This window comes from Aedes aegypti, chromosome 1 (assembly GCF_002204515.2).
Source record: "Aedes aegypti strain LVP_AGWG chromosome 1, AaegL5.0 Primary Assembly, whole genome shotgun sequence".
In the NCBI taxonomy this organism is placed as follows: domain Eukaryota; kingdom Metazoa; phylum Arthropoda; class Insecta; order Diptera; family Culicidae; genus Aedes; species Aedes aegypti.
The window spans coordinates 130,924,885-130,941,101 of record NC_035107.1 but is presented as its reverse complement, the minus strand read 5'-3'; positions in this window follow the sequence as shown (position 1 = coordinate 130,941,101).

Here is a 16,217-nt window from a genome sequence, read left to right as displayed (position 1 = left end):
CTCCTGTTTTCGTGACATCGTTGTATGCCCTTGCCATCGCTGTTATCAGCGCTACCACATCCAAGTTCAGCCGCAGTGTTCCGCTGGCCAATACTATAGCGTATTGCCTGGTGATTATGAGTGCACTCTTCGTTTGCCCGCTAGTAATGGGCTACAAAATGTTAGGTCGATGGCTGACTCCCGTCCTTTTTCCTATATGTTGTAGCTGCTACAAAAGTACAGACCTGGCGATCATGCACCCCGCGTTTGAGCTGGCAACCACTTCCTGGATAGGAAACGTGCCTGTGCTACCTGCCACCCAATTGGCGTTATTGAGTGGTATTTGATACGGTTCAGCTATTATCGCAACGCCACACTTAATTTCTGTTGTCGACTGCCACAACAATTGCTGAGTCGCAGTGATTGAGGTTCATCTGCGTTACCTCTGTCACTGTTGGGCTAAGATCGCCTGTTGGTACGCACGGCCCTCCAGTGAGCAGAGAAAACACCTAGATCGATTCTTGAAGTATATACCAAAGTTACCTCTTTCTCCACATTTCCAGCTCAGTTCGTGTTCGGATTTTTACTGCTCGCCACCGGGTGTCTAGAATCCATATACTTGAAGTATCGCATCGGTGGCCTATCTGCTCGTGTGACGAGTCTCACTGGGCATATCGACAAGCCAATTCTCATCTTACCTTTCTCCATCAGTTTGTTTGCCGTGTCAATGAATCGTCGCTGACAGTGTGCCGTTGTACGAATTCCTTCAAGGCTGCATTGCTTACGCAGCTCCTCACTCACCTCGTTCATGGTTGTTATTTTGTCCAGATATGTGCACTCAACAACTGCTTCCTGAGTAAGTGCTCTTACGTCTGCCATGTTCGTCAAAGATTTCGCAACCAGTTCCTGATAGGCCATGCTTTTGATCACTAGGTCACTCTTCAGCTCAAACAGCATCTACCTTTTCTAAGTGCGCAGCGTTCTAACCACGTATTCCCTTCAGATTCGGATCGTCCTTAGCTTTACGAAGAAAATCTGCGTACGTTGTTTGGTTCTTTGCCTTAACAAGTATGGCATCCCTTTTTGACCACTCACGCTGCGGACGTTTCTTCGCTTTCTTCTTCTCTCGGTGACTCTCTGTCTCGCTTTTTCGTAGGTTTGTCAACTCGTACCTTCGGGGTCCTAAGCTTGTCAGCCGCTGCTTGCTCCATAACATTTTTCAGTGCCTTCTAAGCAAGCCCTGTTCTCATCCTCAGCGTTTTCTCCTCGTTCATGGCAGCGTTGACAGAGGAGTTGATGCTCTTCAGCTTCCACTTGATAGCGGTATGCACATTGTACCGGTCCTTGACTGGATGAGTTCATCGACCTTATTCTTCACCTCCGTCAACCTCCGAGCAGCGTTGTTGCTCGATTTCGGTGTGTTCTATGGACTCTGAATCCCTAATCCTCCTTGTTGTCCTTCTGTCTCACATTGCTACTACTATACGTCGGTAGATTATTCGTGGTATGCACCTTACCACTTTTCTGGAACGCGTTCGCGTCCTCGACTCCTGCTGTGTTAAACTCCATTGTATCGGCATTGTTTTGAAAATTCTCTATTTTAATGGATCTCCCTTTAAACCGCTATCCTCGCCTGTCGTAAGTAGAATAGCACGGCTGTCAGCTCTATAGCGTGGTTCCTAGTCTTCCATAACAAAGATCTCGTTGGTTAGGTTGGTTGGTTGATGTTGATTAGGCTGAAGTTGAAGTTGAAGTAGTCAAATTTATTATTGTTCTAAATTCTTTCTTACGACATATCAAATTGCATATTTTTGGTTAACATAATCAATTATTGACAAACATCCAAACTATTTAAGTCGATCAATAATTGAAACCAAAAAATAAGCGAAATAATTATGTCCCTCCATTTTTACAACATATACTGCTTTTTAATGAACTGCGCTCAACCTAAGGCCGTTCAATGTCAAAACATACAAGGAAAGTACCTCAAAAGAGGGGCAACAAATCTGCAGTAGGCCCGGTGCCAAGCCAAATGCATTATGCGGTGTGTAGTGAGGCAAATCATCACTGCAATAAAATCATAATTTCTCTTTATCCCCTGCTTAATGGCAGTCATGTTGAAAACGAACAGAAAGAGAGAGGGAGAGGACAACGGAGGGTAGGTTTATGCCTTCCATCGGCGAGAACAGAGCTAAAATGTCAATTTGTCAGCTTTTATGTCTTTACCTTTCATCTGGTACAAAAGCCTAAGCAGTTTGAAATGAAGTTGAGGATTATTTTCTTCGTTTTGGTTTTTGAAAATGTGTGCCAATTTCACATGACCAACTAGGTTCCATCTGCAATATGTCAGCATGGTTCCCAAAATGTTTCTTAGTCAAAAAAAAAGTTTACTACAAGCTGCTCTTTTTGGGAATGAGTAATTTTTAATTAAGTCGTCTCGATTCTAGACTTTTTCATAAACAAATCGATTAAAGTGGCGTTCTAAATTAGGGACATGATTATTCTTATACCTTGTCGGTTATACCAAAACTAAAACATATCATTCAATTATTTAAAAAAATCCAACGAAAATAATTCGTAATGTGCTTTAAGCAGAAATTAAAACATTATATACTCAAGGGCTAACATATCTTGTCTTGAAACATCCCCCTAGAAACGATTCGATTTCTTGTTTCGAACATATCACCAATGTGAGCAACACTGTCAGAAGAAAATTTCTGACATATCTGCGAAGCAACCTGGACGATTCACATAGCATTATTTGCTGGTTTCGTTTTCTATGCAGAAGATTATCGGAATGCGCAAATCTCTGGCAAGCGAAACGGAACACTAGGAATAGGAAATGCACGCTACACAAATCAACTAGTCAGATCCTTCCCTACGTCTTTTTGTGATGGTCTTTCGTCTGTTTTTGCAACCGTCAGCTTTGAAACGAGATTCACATAGCTATGTTCCATTCGGAGAACTAGATATCCTGACCGTATTCATACCAAGTGATGCGTAAATTTGATACATTTACGGGTATACCTCGAACGTGAAGCTTTTATAACTGAGGGTCGATAAACGTTCCGATGACGACTCACATTTCGAAGAGTGAAAAGGCAATTGATTGCTAATGTGCGCCGAGTTTTAAAGTCAACGGAAGCTGCGAAAACAATAAGTAAAAGAGTATAACTTTCAACTCAAATTTCCATGTTTCTGATCAGAATCAGAAGCTCCTCAGGATAAAATTTATTTTGTTCGGCAGAGCATTCAAGTCAGTTATCTCCTTTGCGGCTCATAAGGACTGTGTTGTCAGCAAATAATAACTATTACACTAGAGGGAGATGGTTGGAAGGTAAACGAGGTGTTATTTAATTTATCTGATTTACCTATCAACATCCACAAAATAACAATGAATCAAATATGCGCCAAACTCAACTCACGGCTACATCATTCAATCCTTTATAGGATGCAGAACCACTTGGGGCTTTTCTCTATCGAATTTACTGAAACTTTGCAATGATAAGCGCTCTAGTACGACGCATATTGTGGCCAAATATGAGCTCTGTAGCTGTCAAAAAACCACACTACCGAAGTGAATCAAAAGTGTCCAGAAGAGGATCCGGCTCCCTATACCAAAGTGATGGATTTTACTCAAGTGGAGCAGATCATTGATTCGTGCCACTAGTTCTCTCTTTCATTCTCCCGCTGTTCTTATGCAGCGCAAATAGTGACGTCACTATTTGCGCTGCATAAGAACAGCAGGAGAATGAAAGAGAGAACTAGTGGCACGCATCAATAATCTGCGCCACCTGAGTAAAATCCATCACATTGTCCCTATACGTCATATCCACGGTGTGCAATATTAAGAAGGTAATATATTTCGAAATCTGACACCTCGAAACCTGGCGACGTCATCCCTATTCAACCCCGAACAAATTTGTGAAAAAAATATCTAGGGGGTTCTGCACAAAAATCAATCGCTCTCTTTCACTCCTCCGTGAAATTAATAAACAACAAGGCCAGTAAACGACAAAATCCCATAAAAAACAGTGTAGAACAGTGAAGACTGGAGAGCCCCAGTGGTCCGGATGGTATATGTTACGATAGGAATAACGTCACATGTTTACAATCAAATTTGATGTTTACACTAGTAAAGAGAATGTTTTGTTAATTTTGTATTCCGTGCATCATATCGCTGTGCTCAACCAACTTGATGTGTACCTCACTTCTTTCACAGGATCTGAAACAGCCTCTATGCAAAGTTGTTAACAGATACCACTATATCCTTCCAGCTTTTGCCATCTATTGAACATCTTAGACAACTTAGAATGGAACCTTCTGTAGGGACGTCTACTGTCTCTCGTATTGACATCTGCCCTCCGTTCGTCTCGTACATCTGCACTGTACTTTTTACATAGCTTTTTGTGATCTGGCACAGAAAGTACAAGATCTGCATTCTGTGCAACGTGAACTTATAGCTGATGCTGTTGACGACGGCGTAGCATAGATCTTCTTTTCGTTCCAGTTCATCAGCTACTTCCCTGTGAACCACGTATCGTATAAGAATGTGCGCCCAAAATCATATATTCTCACGTCAAAAATCAGAATTGCAAAATACCTGTGCCAAATTAAAATGAATGAATGTTAACACAAATTGTATATAATTCTCCACTACAATTAATTATTGACAAACTGTGTTGACAACAAACCATGCCGTAAATAGTATAATCCAGAATCGTGTCAAGTTGAATGAACTGACATATCATATATCAATCCAGATTAGCATCAGATGAAATCGCAATAACTTTAATAACAACAATAACATCCGTAGTTAATATCTTCTGGCGGTGTGCTTCAAACAATAACAAAGCGTGTGTCACTGTAAAGGAAACTTGCTTTCATATTGGCAAATAATCGCCTCTCCATCATGAAGCAGTTGATAGTGCAGTGGTATGGTATCGTATTAGGAATCCAGAGGTCCTGTGTTCTCGAGACTAGTTTTTTTTTATTTTCATCGAAATTTCGTGGCATCGTATTGCTGACCACGGAAAGTCAGAAAAAGTCATGGAAGTGCGTATATGGCCTCCACTTTAGTATGTATATAGCATTTCATGCATTTTATATGAGTGAATTGATTCATATAGAATGATGCATAGCAAAAGTTATACCAACCAAAATGTTGACTGGGTTACTCTATCCACGATTCTATCAGGAAAGAACTAGTTTTGTAACGGTCAGCCTCCTGGACTTCCCTTTTTATAAAGTGGGATAGCTTAAGCGCCACTCCCGAGGGAGACTATCCACCAAGATTAGGGTTGCCCGACCGTTGAGACCTTTCAGGGGGAATAAGGCTCAGTTTTCCAGATTTGGACGGGAAGTAAGGTGGCTGACTAAAACGGTTCGCAGAAGTTCCACTACTAATAACGACTTCTGAATATAACTATCAGAAGCGTGAAATCGATCGTCAGTCGGTGACAAAACAGCGATGACGGGTTTTATCATCACTGGCCAAGTCTACAAGTTCCCTTCGGACCAAAATGTGTCCGAATAAAGAGTTGCCCGGTTGGTTTCGGAGCCAACCTCCCCAGTAAAATAAACAACAGAGAAAAACTACAAACGGAACACGAACGACATGAAAAACCTTCGATCAACTTCACTTCATCGGGACATTAACTCAAATCACATTTTCAGGGGTATCAACATTTATTGCCTGCAGTGTTCATTGAAATACTTCTATTTCTCTGCCATAAAACGGAACTTTCATTTAAGCTTTTTATTTCATTTCTCCTACTACAATGTTCATTCCTCTCTTTCGATTCTTGCTCTCTCTACGCTCTTTCTACCTTTCCCATGTGCTCGTCCCTATCTAGCTAACTATCGTGTGTGCTTGGCTGAGTGTGGTTTTCTACGGCAATCTCGCGTTTGCAAAGCAAACAGTTTACGGGCAATTTGAAATTAATTCACGGCTAGCATAAAAAATGCCGTGTACGCTTCGCAACGGATGACTATGTTGCGGCGTAAAACAAGTCACATGCGCATGGACGGACAACATTCATTTTGAGTACTCACTACCTTTCTTGATGATGATGACGGCGCCCGCTCGACGCATGAACGGGAAGGGGTGGCGGTGAATTCTTCTACCTTGCGCCGGCGGGAGAAAGCGGTTTGCTTCTATCTACTGCTGCTGCTCGTCATGGGGATGAACGGATGGTCATCTAGTGCTTCATCGATGCTGGCGATGACGCGGCACGTGCGTTTGAGTTCCGCTGGTCGTCACCAACGGAACGGAAAACGTGCTAGCTTCGACGATGAACTCGCCGATATGCCCTGCCTAGGGCGCGTGAAATAACAGACGGCCCTCTTCCGGCGTGCTCCGGGGAAACTTCGGAAGCTGACGGTGGGGTCAGAAATGGCCACTGACGATTGGGTTGTGGTGTGTCGGGCGTTTTGGCGGCCTTGGCCACAGATCTAAATTAAACACCGTTGCACATTGTGCGTATAAGCACATAAACTCTACATTGAATATAATTGCACAAAATACCTTTTCTGGACACAAGCAACACACGATAACACACCGCCGTTATTACTATTTTGTACACAACAAATCTAGCTATCAACTAAGGGAAAGGAATTTAATTAAAGATCCACTGATCGAACGAATATCATGTCACATCTACCTTCTACACAACACCACGGCGCGAAACAAATATTGGCCACTCCTGCCTCTTCCACAGATCAGTTCAAAGTGATCTTGTAAGACTTGTGAATCCTCAGATCAAGCGTCATATGATTAGTTTCGTCACCGGAAATCACGAAGGTACACTGAGAGGCAAAATAAAGTGCCCACCTTACCAGTTTTCGCACTTCTCTCATTGATTTGGTTCAAATTAAAGTTAACACACTTAAATCCTCTTTGATATTTTATTTTTGATATTATTTTAAAGTTGCACTTACGAAATTTTGATAAAAAAAAAGAATTTTACTCAAAGAAAAAGAAAATCAATTTGTATTGAAAAAAAAGCAGTGACAAAAATAAGTGCCCACTTCCTTCTTAGCTCCAGAAAAGATGATTTAAGAAAAATAAAAAGCAATTTAATAGTTAATGTGTCCTCCTTTGGCCTTAAGGACTTGCTGGAGGCGCTTCGGCATGCTTTTCACCAGGTTTAGTAGGTGTTGTGGATCTAGTTCTTCCCAGGCGCGCTCCAAGGCTTCAAAATAATTATTTTTGTTGGTAACACCGGTTTTTTCAACCCTGGCATCGAGTATCGCCCACAAATTCTCGATGAGGTTGAGGTCTGGGCTTTGTGGAGGCCATTCCAACGGTTTAATCCGACAAGACCGGAAGAAAGACTTGGTCTTCTTGGCAGTATGCTTCGGGTCGTTGTTCTAGAGAAATATGAATTTCTCTTCAAGGCCCGTCTGGATCAGCGAAACCTCCAGATTTTCCCGCAAGATGTTAATGTAGGAATCTGCCGTCATTATTCCGTCGATTTTCACGAGGCTTCCTACTCCACCCCATGAAAAACACCCCCAGACCATCACATTTCCTCCTCCATGCTTCACCGTTCCTTTGATGTGGCGCTCTGCACCACACACGAGCCCGCCGCTTTCGGTTAGACAGCTCGAGCTTCAGGAGCGCCACATCCAAGGAACGGTGACGCATGGAGGTGTGATGTGATGAAATGTGATGGTCTGGGGGTGTTTTTCATGGAGTGGAGTAGGAAGCCTCGTGAAAATCGACGGAATAATGACGGCAGATTCCTACATTAACATCTTGCGGGAAAATCTGGAGGTTTCGCTGATCCAGACGGGCCTTGAAGAGAAATTCATATTTCTCTAGAACAACGACCCGAAGCATACTGCCAAGAAGACCAAGTCTTTCTTCCGGTCTTGTCGGATTAAACCGTTGGAATGGCCTCCACAAAGCCCAGACCTCAACCCCATCGAGAATTTGTGGGCGATACTCGATGCCAGGGTTGAAAAAACCGGTGTTACCAACAAAAATAATTATTTTGAAGCCTTGGAGCGCGCCTGGGAAGAACTAGATCCACAACACCTACTAAACCTGGTGAAAAGCATGCCGAAGCGCCTCCAGCAAGTCCTTAAGGCCAAAGGAGGACACATTAACTATTAAATTGCTTTTTATTTTTCTTAAATCATCTTTTCTGGAGCTAAGAAGGAAGTGGGCACTTATTTTTGTCACTACTTTTTTTTCAATACAAATTGATTTTCTTTTTCTTTGAGTAAAATTCTTTTTTTTATCAAAATTTCGTAAGTGCAACTTTAAAAGAACATCAAAAATAATATATTACAAAAGGTTTAGGTGTGTTAACTTTAATTTGAACCAAATCAATGAGAGAAATTCGAAAACTGGTAAGGTGGGCACTTTATTTTGCCTATCAGTGTAAGTTCGTGATCCCGAAAACCGCTCTCACGCTCCCAACAGTCATATTCGCGCATTTTCGCTTCTCATTCCACGAACAGCCTCAATCAACCACCTCGCTGCTCGGCCAAAATGATGGGAGGAAGGAATCGGGAAAGGTCAATAAATCCTCAAAGGATTCTCAACAGGTCGATGTACGCTGCCGATAGCGTGCATGGCAAGAAACCCAGCATATTTGCATCCGCTTTCGGTTGAGATTTTGCGCGCTTTGCAGTGGGCACTCATTCAAAATAAATCCAGCGGAGCGTGGTGGGATGAACGAAATGAACGCTCATGCGGTGAATTCGTATTAGGCTGGCTCAAAGTTTTATATCTTTTACATTCTATTGGTAGTTTAATAATAATTTCAACTAGGATAAACATTTACGAAAACAACTTAACGACATGCTCGTTACAGTTTTAAATGCAAAATAAAAGAAGCTTGACTTACTTGTTATTAAATTGTACCTTCATAGTCATGTCAAATCGGTCAGTCACAAAACTCGACCATCTTCGATTTGGATTAAATTTTGCACATGTTTGTGGTATGGTAGAATAAGTGTTTTCCAGAAAAATTGATCATTTTGATTCAAGAATAACTTTTGAAAATGACCTATAAGTTTTTGCGTGAAAAATTCTAACTCCAAAACTGTTGATTTTAGAGAAAAATGTTCTATGAAAAAGTTGTAGTGAATCGTTTGAACTATAAAAAAAATATACACTGAAAAAATATTTGATTTATTTTCATAAAATAAACCTTGAGTTTAAAATTATTATTATTATTATTATTATAGCTTTATTAAGGAGATTTTCAGCCCTAGGCTGGTTCATCTCCGTAGTTTAAAATTACACAAAAACACAATTTTTAATATTTTTAAATTTTCACCACAGAATCTTGATAGTAAAAAGATGATTGAGAGAAAGTCAAAATGATCAATTTTTCTATGGAAAACACTTATTCTACCATACCAAAAACATGTGCAAAATTCAATCCAAATCAAAGACTATCGAGCATGATTTTTATTTTTTTTTTTTCGACTCATTCTGGATGGAATTCGTCGAATGTCAAAAATGAGACGTTGAAACTTAACTTAAGGTGAAGATGAATCGGAGCCAGAGTTCAAATTTTCAATAGCACGGATCTGGAGAACCAAACATCCGTTTGAGCTGAAAACCTTATCGATTGATCACCACCAGCTAGTGACCAATCGATTCAGTTTTCAGCTTAAACGGATGTTTGGTTATCCAGATCCGTGCTCTTGAAAATTTGAAGTTTGGCTTCGATTTATCTTCACCTTAAAAGAACACTAGAAAACTGAATTGAAATAAACAAACCAAAGCTTGAAATTGCATTTTTATTGCATGGCACATCTTGAATTAGGGCTGAAACACCGGTTTAGGCCATACGCCAGTTGTAGCCATAGTACACTATAGTTTTACATAGCCAATCAGCATTACACCTTTGAACACCCTACTGAACGATAACATTCACATGATAGAGCTACATACATTCATTTACACGTCCAACTTAATTGATTGGAAAATCATTCGTTTTCTATATAATTTTAGCTCCCATACACCTAATCTGGCCAGGGTCTCCTAATTTGGCTACACCCATTAGAAATCAATGTGATTGGCTAATTTAGGATTCGAAGCTAAATTTCTAGCCGAAATTGGTTCTGGTGGCGTATATTGATCAACGAAATTTTCAAAACGAAAAAAAGATAGTATACATCCTTGCCTCACTCCAGCTACAACCAGGATTAGTTCAGACAAGGCCTCGTTGTGCAACACTCTGCACGTAAAGGCCTCGTACTGCGCTTCGATGAGGCCGATGATTTTCTCAGGAACACCTCTGCGTCTCAGGGCACCACACATATTTTCGTAATTGAGTCGGTCGAAAACTTTTTCGTAGTCAATAAATACCATATACAGGCAAAAAATATTGATCTGTCCGAGCAAAACTAGCTTCCCTGGTCCCTCCAGTTTCTTCAATATTGGGTAGCCGATGTCGTCAGGGCCGACGGATTTGCCATTACTTCGGCTCAAGGCATGCTGTAGTTCTCCTGCTGAGAATGGTAGGTTGATGTGGAGCTGCGAGTTGCTCGCAGGCACGTTTAAATTTATTATGTCGTCGGCGGTAGCCCCAGAACGTCATACGTATTCCGGGTCGTAGCTACCAAAGCCAGCCAGGCTGGCATAATATTTGCCTAGGCCGTTCGCAATGGACCGATGCATGCGTTCACTATTTGACGTTTGAGCGGTGCCGTGTTATTTACGTGACCATGGCAACAAATGAATTCGGCACCGCTCAAACGTCAAATTAGTGAACTCGTGCATTGATCCATAACGGTCGGGTCCGCTGTGTTGTTTCCGTCAATAAGAAGAGTAGGCGGGGTGGCGGATCGTTTGCCGCTAAGGGAGTTGACCTTGGCCCATAGGTCAGATGTTGATTGTGAAGCATTGATGCTGTCGAGAAATTCTTCCCAACAAGCACGTCTTGATTCTGGAAGCTGACGGATGAGGTTCTCTACAGTTCCACGTACATCAGGAATATTTCCGCATGGTAGGTACAGGCAAGCTACGGATATTGTAATACTCCCATGAAGCTTAACTCCGACAGCTAATAGTTGAGAGTCAATGTCCAGGAAAGTGAACGGGATTGACTTTAATACCCAGAAAGGACAGAACGGCGGATGTTACCTTCTCGTTTCGAGGTCCACACGTATTCGCCACCGAGGGAACGATTAAGCTGTTCGATTGTTACTCGGTTAACTTCTTGGAGTGCCAAGATCCAAGGAGGGTCGTTGCTCACCAGAAGTTCAAGATCCGCTAGGTTGTTCAGCAAGCCGTTCATGTTCCATTATAGGCAGAACGTAGACGATTTCGGCTATGACGGGATGGAGTATATTTGCGGTGGCAGATTGGTAGTGGGTGGTATCGGAGTTCGAAATATCCAAAACATCGCCAGTGAGTCGCCGGAGGGGTGAAACCACCAGGGTTGAAGAAGATTCAACAGTGGACAAAACAATCGAGCAAGTACTTCGTTCTCGTCGTTAGTTGCCGAAAAAGACAGAGCTCCACATATGGCAGGACCGGAAGTTGAGCCCACTGAGTGTAGAGATGTCCCGACGGAGGTAAAAAAGGAAGTTGCGAGGGGAGATAATCGCCTTTTCTTGTTATTCGAACTGGATGCGTTACTGGAGTTAGGTAACCGTTCAATACTTGGTTGTAAGTGACTTCACTTCCCACGTAGTCCTTCGGGGTAGCGGGTAGAGCTCGACGCGTCCGACTGTTTGCATGCCTTCACTTCCCACGTTGTCCAGGGTAGTAGGCGTATGTACCAGACTTCCCTCATCCAGGTCTCCCCCCGGCGCCGAGGGTAGTCCGCCAGCTCCACTGAGGGAGACGTCCGCACCGACGGTGCCCCGGCTACCGGGAGATATAGCTGGGCAGCGATAGTTTTGCCGGAGCTCTTCATCCGCATCACTTCCAAGATGCCCAAGTCGGCGCAGCGATTCCGGTTGGGGTAAGACTTCCGGTACGCTGGCGCCCCGACTATCGAGGAGGATGGACGGATCGTAATGGTTGGCTTGGTGCCAGGGTCGACCCGGCGATTCTGGTTGGGACAATGCTTCCAGTTCGCCGGCGCCCAGACGACCTGAAGCCATGAGTTCTGCATTGCGCTGCTGGTTGGGGAGTTCATAGCGGGAAGGCGAGGAATGGTTGTTGATAATGTTTCGTTGGGGTGGCGGTGAGAAGAGAAAATAGGGTTTATGGTCTTACCGACTTGGTCTTACTTGGGAATGGCCCCCAAGCTGTCCGAGGAGCTTTTGTGTTTAGATTGTTTCTGCTGCTGGGAGAGAGTTTCAGTGCGGGATAGCGTGCTTATACTACGCTTATTCCGTGTCATAATCGGATCAGTATTTATCCTAGCGGTTACGGGAAGAGTAGCTTTGAGACGGGTGGGCTTTGGTGTACTAGGCGAGGATAATATTTTCTCCGTGCGAGGAGAAAAAATCCTCGTTTGTACTGAGTTCCGCAGAGGGACTATCGGAATCAGTAAAAACGGTTTCCAATAGTGGATCAATTCCGAGATCAATCAGAGCCGAGTATCGTTGACGGGAAAGTGCCTAGGCTCCTCTGGTTTTCGCCCGCTCTATTGCGGCTTTGGCTTCTCGCCGCTCCTTTATCTTCCTCCAGGTTTCATCCATGATCCACTGTTTTCTCCGAGTGCGTTGCTCACCCAAATTATTTTCGCTGGTAGTGATGAAGGCATTCTTGATGACGATTCATGGTCGGATGCGATGTCAGCGCTACGTTTATTCCGCACATCAAGTAGGCTCCGTTTCGGCTGATACAAATGTGGTCGATTTGATTTTCAGAAGCCGTCACGGGAGACCCACGTGACCTTATGAACCGGACAATGGGGGAAGAGCGATCCACCGATCATCATGTTGTTTTGTTGCCACAAAATTCCGCCAACAGTTCTCCGTTTTCGCTTATTTCTCCAAGACCATGGCGTCCCATGACGAGTTCATAGCTTGAGTTTTCGGATCCGATTTCCGCATTGAAGTCGCCCATGTAGATCTTGATATCACTCTTCGGAATCTTAACCACGACAGCATTGAGTTGACTGTAAAGGTTCTCTTTGTCCTGCGATTCGGCAGCATTGGTTGGCGCATTACATTGGACTATGGTAAGGTTTCGATCCCGTGTTCTAAATCATTTGTTTTCCGTTATTCCGCGCTAAAAGTCGTTGCCGTTAAATCAATCTCATAGTAATCATTTTCTGTCGGTTTCTTGAACATATTTTGAAGTTTCGGGGGCAGTAGGTTGTTAGCCTAAGGTTCCCTATACGCCGTCATGGGGCTGTCATCTTGGATGTAGCTTCCGGGGAAGAGCATTTCTTATTCAGCCGTTGGATACAAGTCAGACGCTGTTTGAGCCGCACCTCCTTGGTTAACAGACGCTCGGTGGACGCACCTCCTCAATCTAGCTGAAGTTAGGACAACAGGGCTCAGGCCGGACTACCAGCTAAACACGCAACTCTTAGTTAGCGGTCATTTGTCATCCGTCGACCCGTGGAAGCATGAGGTAGGAACTTGTGAGAATGGTGCGACTCACCATTTTGCAGCCTATTTTTGAATAGCTTCTTGTTAAATGCTTTCATGTTGCCGCACAAACTGTGTACTCATCACAAACTCTTCAATCATTTTCACCATTAGAATAGGACTTCCGTTTTTCGCAAACGCCGCTGGTGGTAGTTGTGTGTTTTGTGTAGTATTGACTTGTGTTCACTTTAAGTATAATTTTGACTTTTTGTTAGCAGACTACAATTAAGTTAGACTTCATTGAGGCTGTTGATTACCTGTTGATGTATTAAAAATAAATAAACATAAGGCGAACTAGGATTGGGGAAGTAATTCTAGTCTTGAAGCAAGATGCCAATCAAATGGGAGCAACTTATAAGAAACTAGCACGAGGTCGATGTAAGATCCCTGACTGCAGCAACGGCTCTTCAGGGCAAAAATCTGAATGAAATCACCGATGCTGTGGAGGTCTCGATTACCCTCAGAGAGCAGTGTGACATCGACGTAGCCCACCTTAGGAAAGGAACGCAGGGCACTCAAGTGGCGAGGATCAGGCAGCCGGTTGCAGAAACCAACAAGTCGTGTCAATTCAATTGTCTCGACAGAAGTAACTGCAGAAAATGCGGCACCGAAAGCAAATCGCTAAGTGCCTGATAAATGTCGACAGAGCAAACAACGGATGGACCCTAATGTCCGGGCACAAGCGGAGTATCAAAGCAGCCAAAACGGAAGTAGCAGAGATGAGTTCAAACCTGTCTCGAAAACGAAGACCGACGTGGTGTTACTATCGGAGCCATACCGCATTCCAGCCAACAACGGGAACTGGGTGGTGAATAGGTCTCAAAAGCTAGTGGCTATAGGAACGACAGGACGATACCCACTCCAAGAAGTAGTCTCTATCTCAAATGAGGGTTTTATGATAGGAAAAATCAACGGTGACTTTGAAACACTAACCGTAGGGTGTTGGAATCTTACAGTACAGTGAACACCTTCCGCAGAAATAGTGCAGAATCGATTATCGACATGACGTTCTTTAGTCCTGATCTTACAGGAACCATAAACTAGCGCGTTGATGACGGTTAAACTCATAGCCATCACCAAGCGAATCGTTTTATTATAATGTTTGGCGGGTAGAAGGCAGCGCAATGTAACTCGTCCCAAGTCCAAGGATGGAAAACAGCGTGCTTTGACGGCGAAGTATTCACTGAAGCCCTGAGACGCGAACGGAACACTCTGGACCTAAACTGCGAAGAGCTAGTTTTTTTCTCTCTCTCTCTCTCTCTGTTTGGAGTCGCCACTGCGACCATTATTTAGATCTATTGTGGCATTACTCTATCCTTAGTGTAAACTGCATGCCGCATTACTCCATTTCCATTGATAGGTAATGAAGCATCGATTTCTGTACAGTTCTTGTTTTGATGCCTCAGAGATTGATAAAAATCGAATGTGATGAAAAGGTCCCGCTATTTATATCCTTCATAGAGACTTACATCTCAGCGAAGGCGCCCCCCTTAGCAAACATATTCTTCTTCTTTCTGGCATTACGTCCCAACTGGGAGAAAGCCTGCTTCTCAGATTAGTGTTCTTATGAGCACTTCCACAGTTATTAACTGAAAGCTTTCTTTGCCGATTGACCATTTTTGCATGTGTATATCGTGTGGCAGGTACGAAGATACTCTATGCCCTAGGAATCGAGAAAATTTCCTTTACGAAAAGATCCTCGACCAGCGGCATTCGAACCCACGACCCTCAGCGTGGTCATGCTGAATAGCTGCGCGTTTACCGCTACGGCTATCTGGGCCCCTTAGCAAACATAATCCATTTAATTTCTGAGGAACCAAATCGGTACTACTGATATTTGACCATGCTACGGAACTCTAGTTCCATCCTTGTTTCGCTTTTAGTTTAGTCCCAGAAAAGTACTAGAAAAAATGGGCTTTGTACTAGCAGCAAAACCGAATCAAGCTAGAAAATTTGTTAAGTGATCAGGATTCACGAGAGTCCTTAAAATACCAGTGCATAACAGTTCTTGTTGAGTTAGTTCTCATGATTGTTATCCTGGCTTCAAGTGTAGTCTCGGAACTGATGAACTCCGAGTCTTTAACCATCTGCTAAGTAAAATAGATTCAATTTCAGAAACTGTTGCCAGTAACAAGGACTTTGTACCACGAATCCTTGAATTACCATAACATATTATCCTAGCCCGACAAACAAGATGAGACTAGGGTTCAAATTGGTAGATATTACCCCGTAACGCACCCAGAAAGGTGATCTACCCGTGTTACGGGTTGAAGAGCTAGTTACTGTGATGATATCACGAGCATGTGATGCTTCCATGTCGATAAAAGCCCCTCATAGAGAGAACAGGCTGCCGGTGAACTGGCGGTGCGAATAAAATTCAAATCTTCAAGCGATCCGCCTTCAGGCTAGACGAACAATGCAACGCGCACGCACAGAAGCTCAAAGAGAAGAACGCAGTGCAGCATTCAGAGAGGCAAAGTTAGTTCTCATAAAGGAAACCAAGGGTCGAAAACGGGCATGTATTGATAGTCTATGCCAGAGTGCCAACTCGAGTCGATGTGGTGACGCCAAAGGTGCCGAGGCGCCGCATGAGAAGTCGCCCGATCTGTTGCGATAGATATTCGAGGTAGGTTACCTAACACGTTCAGAATCACAATATAATACTGCATAGATCAAGGAATCTTCTGAGCGATGTCTTGGGCATCTTGGGCATCAAC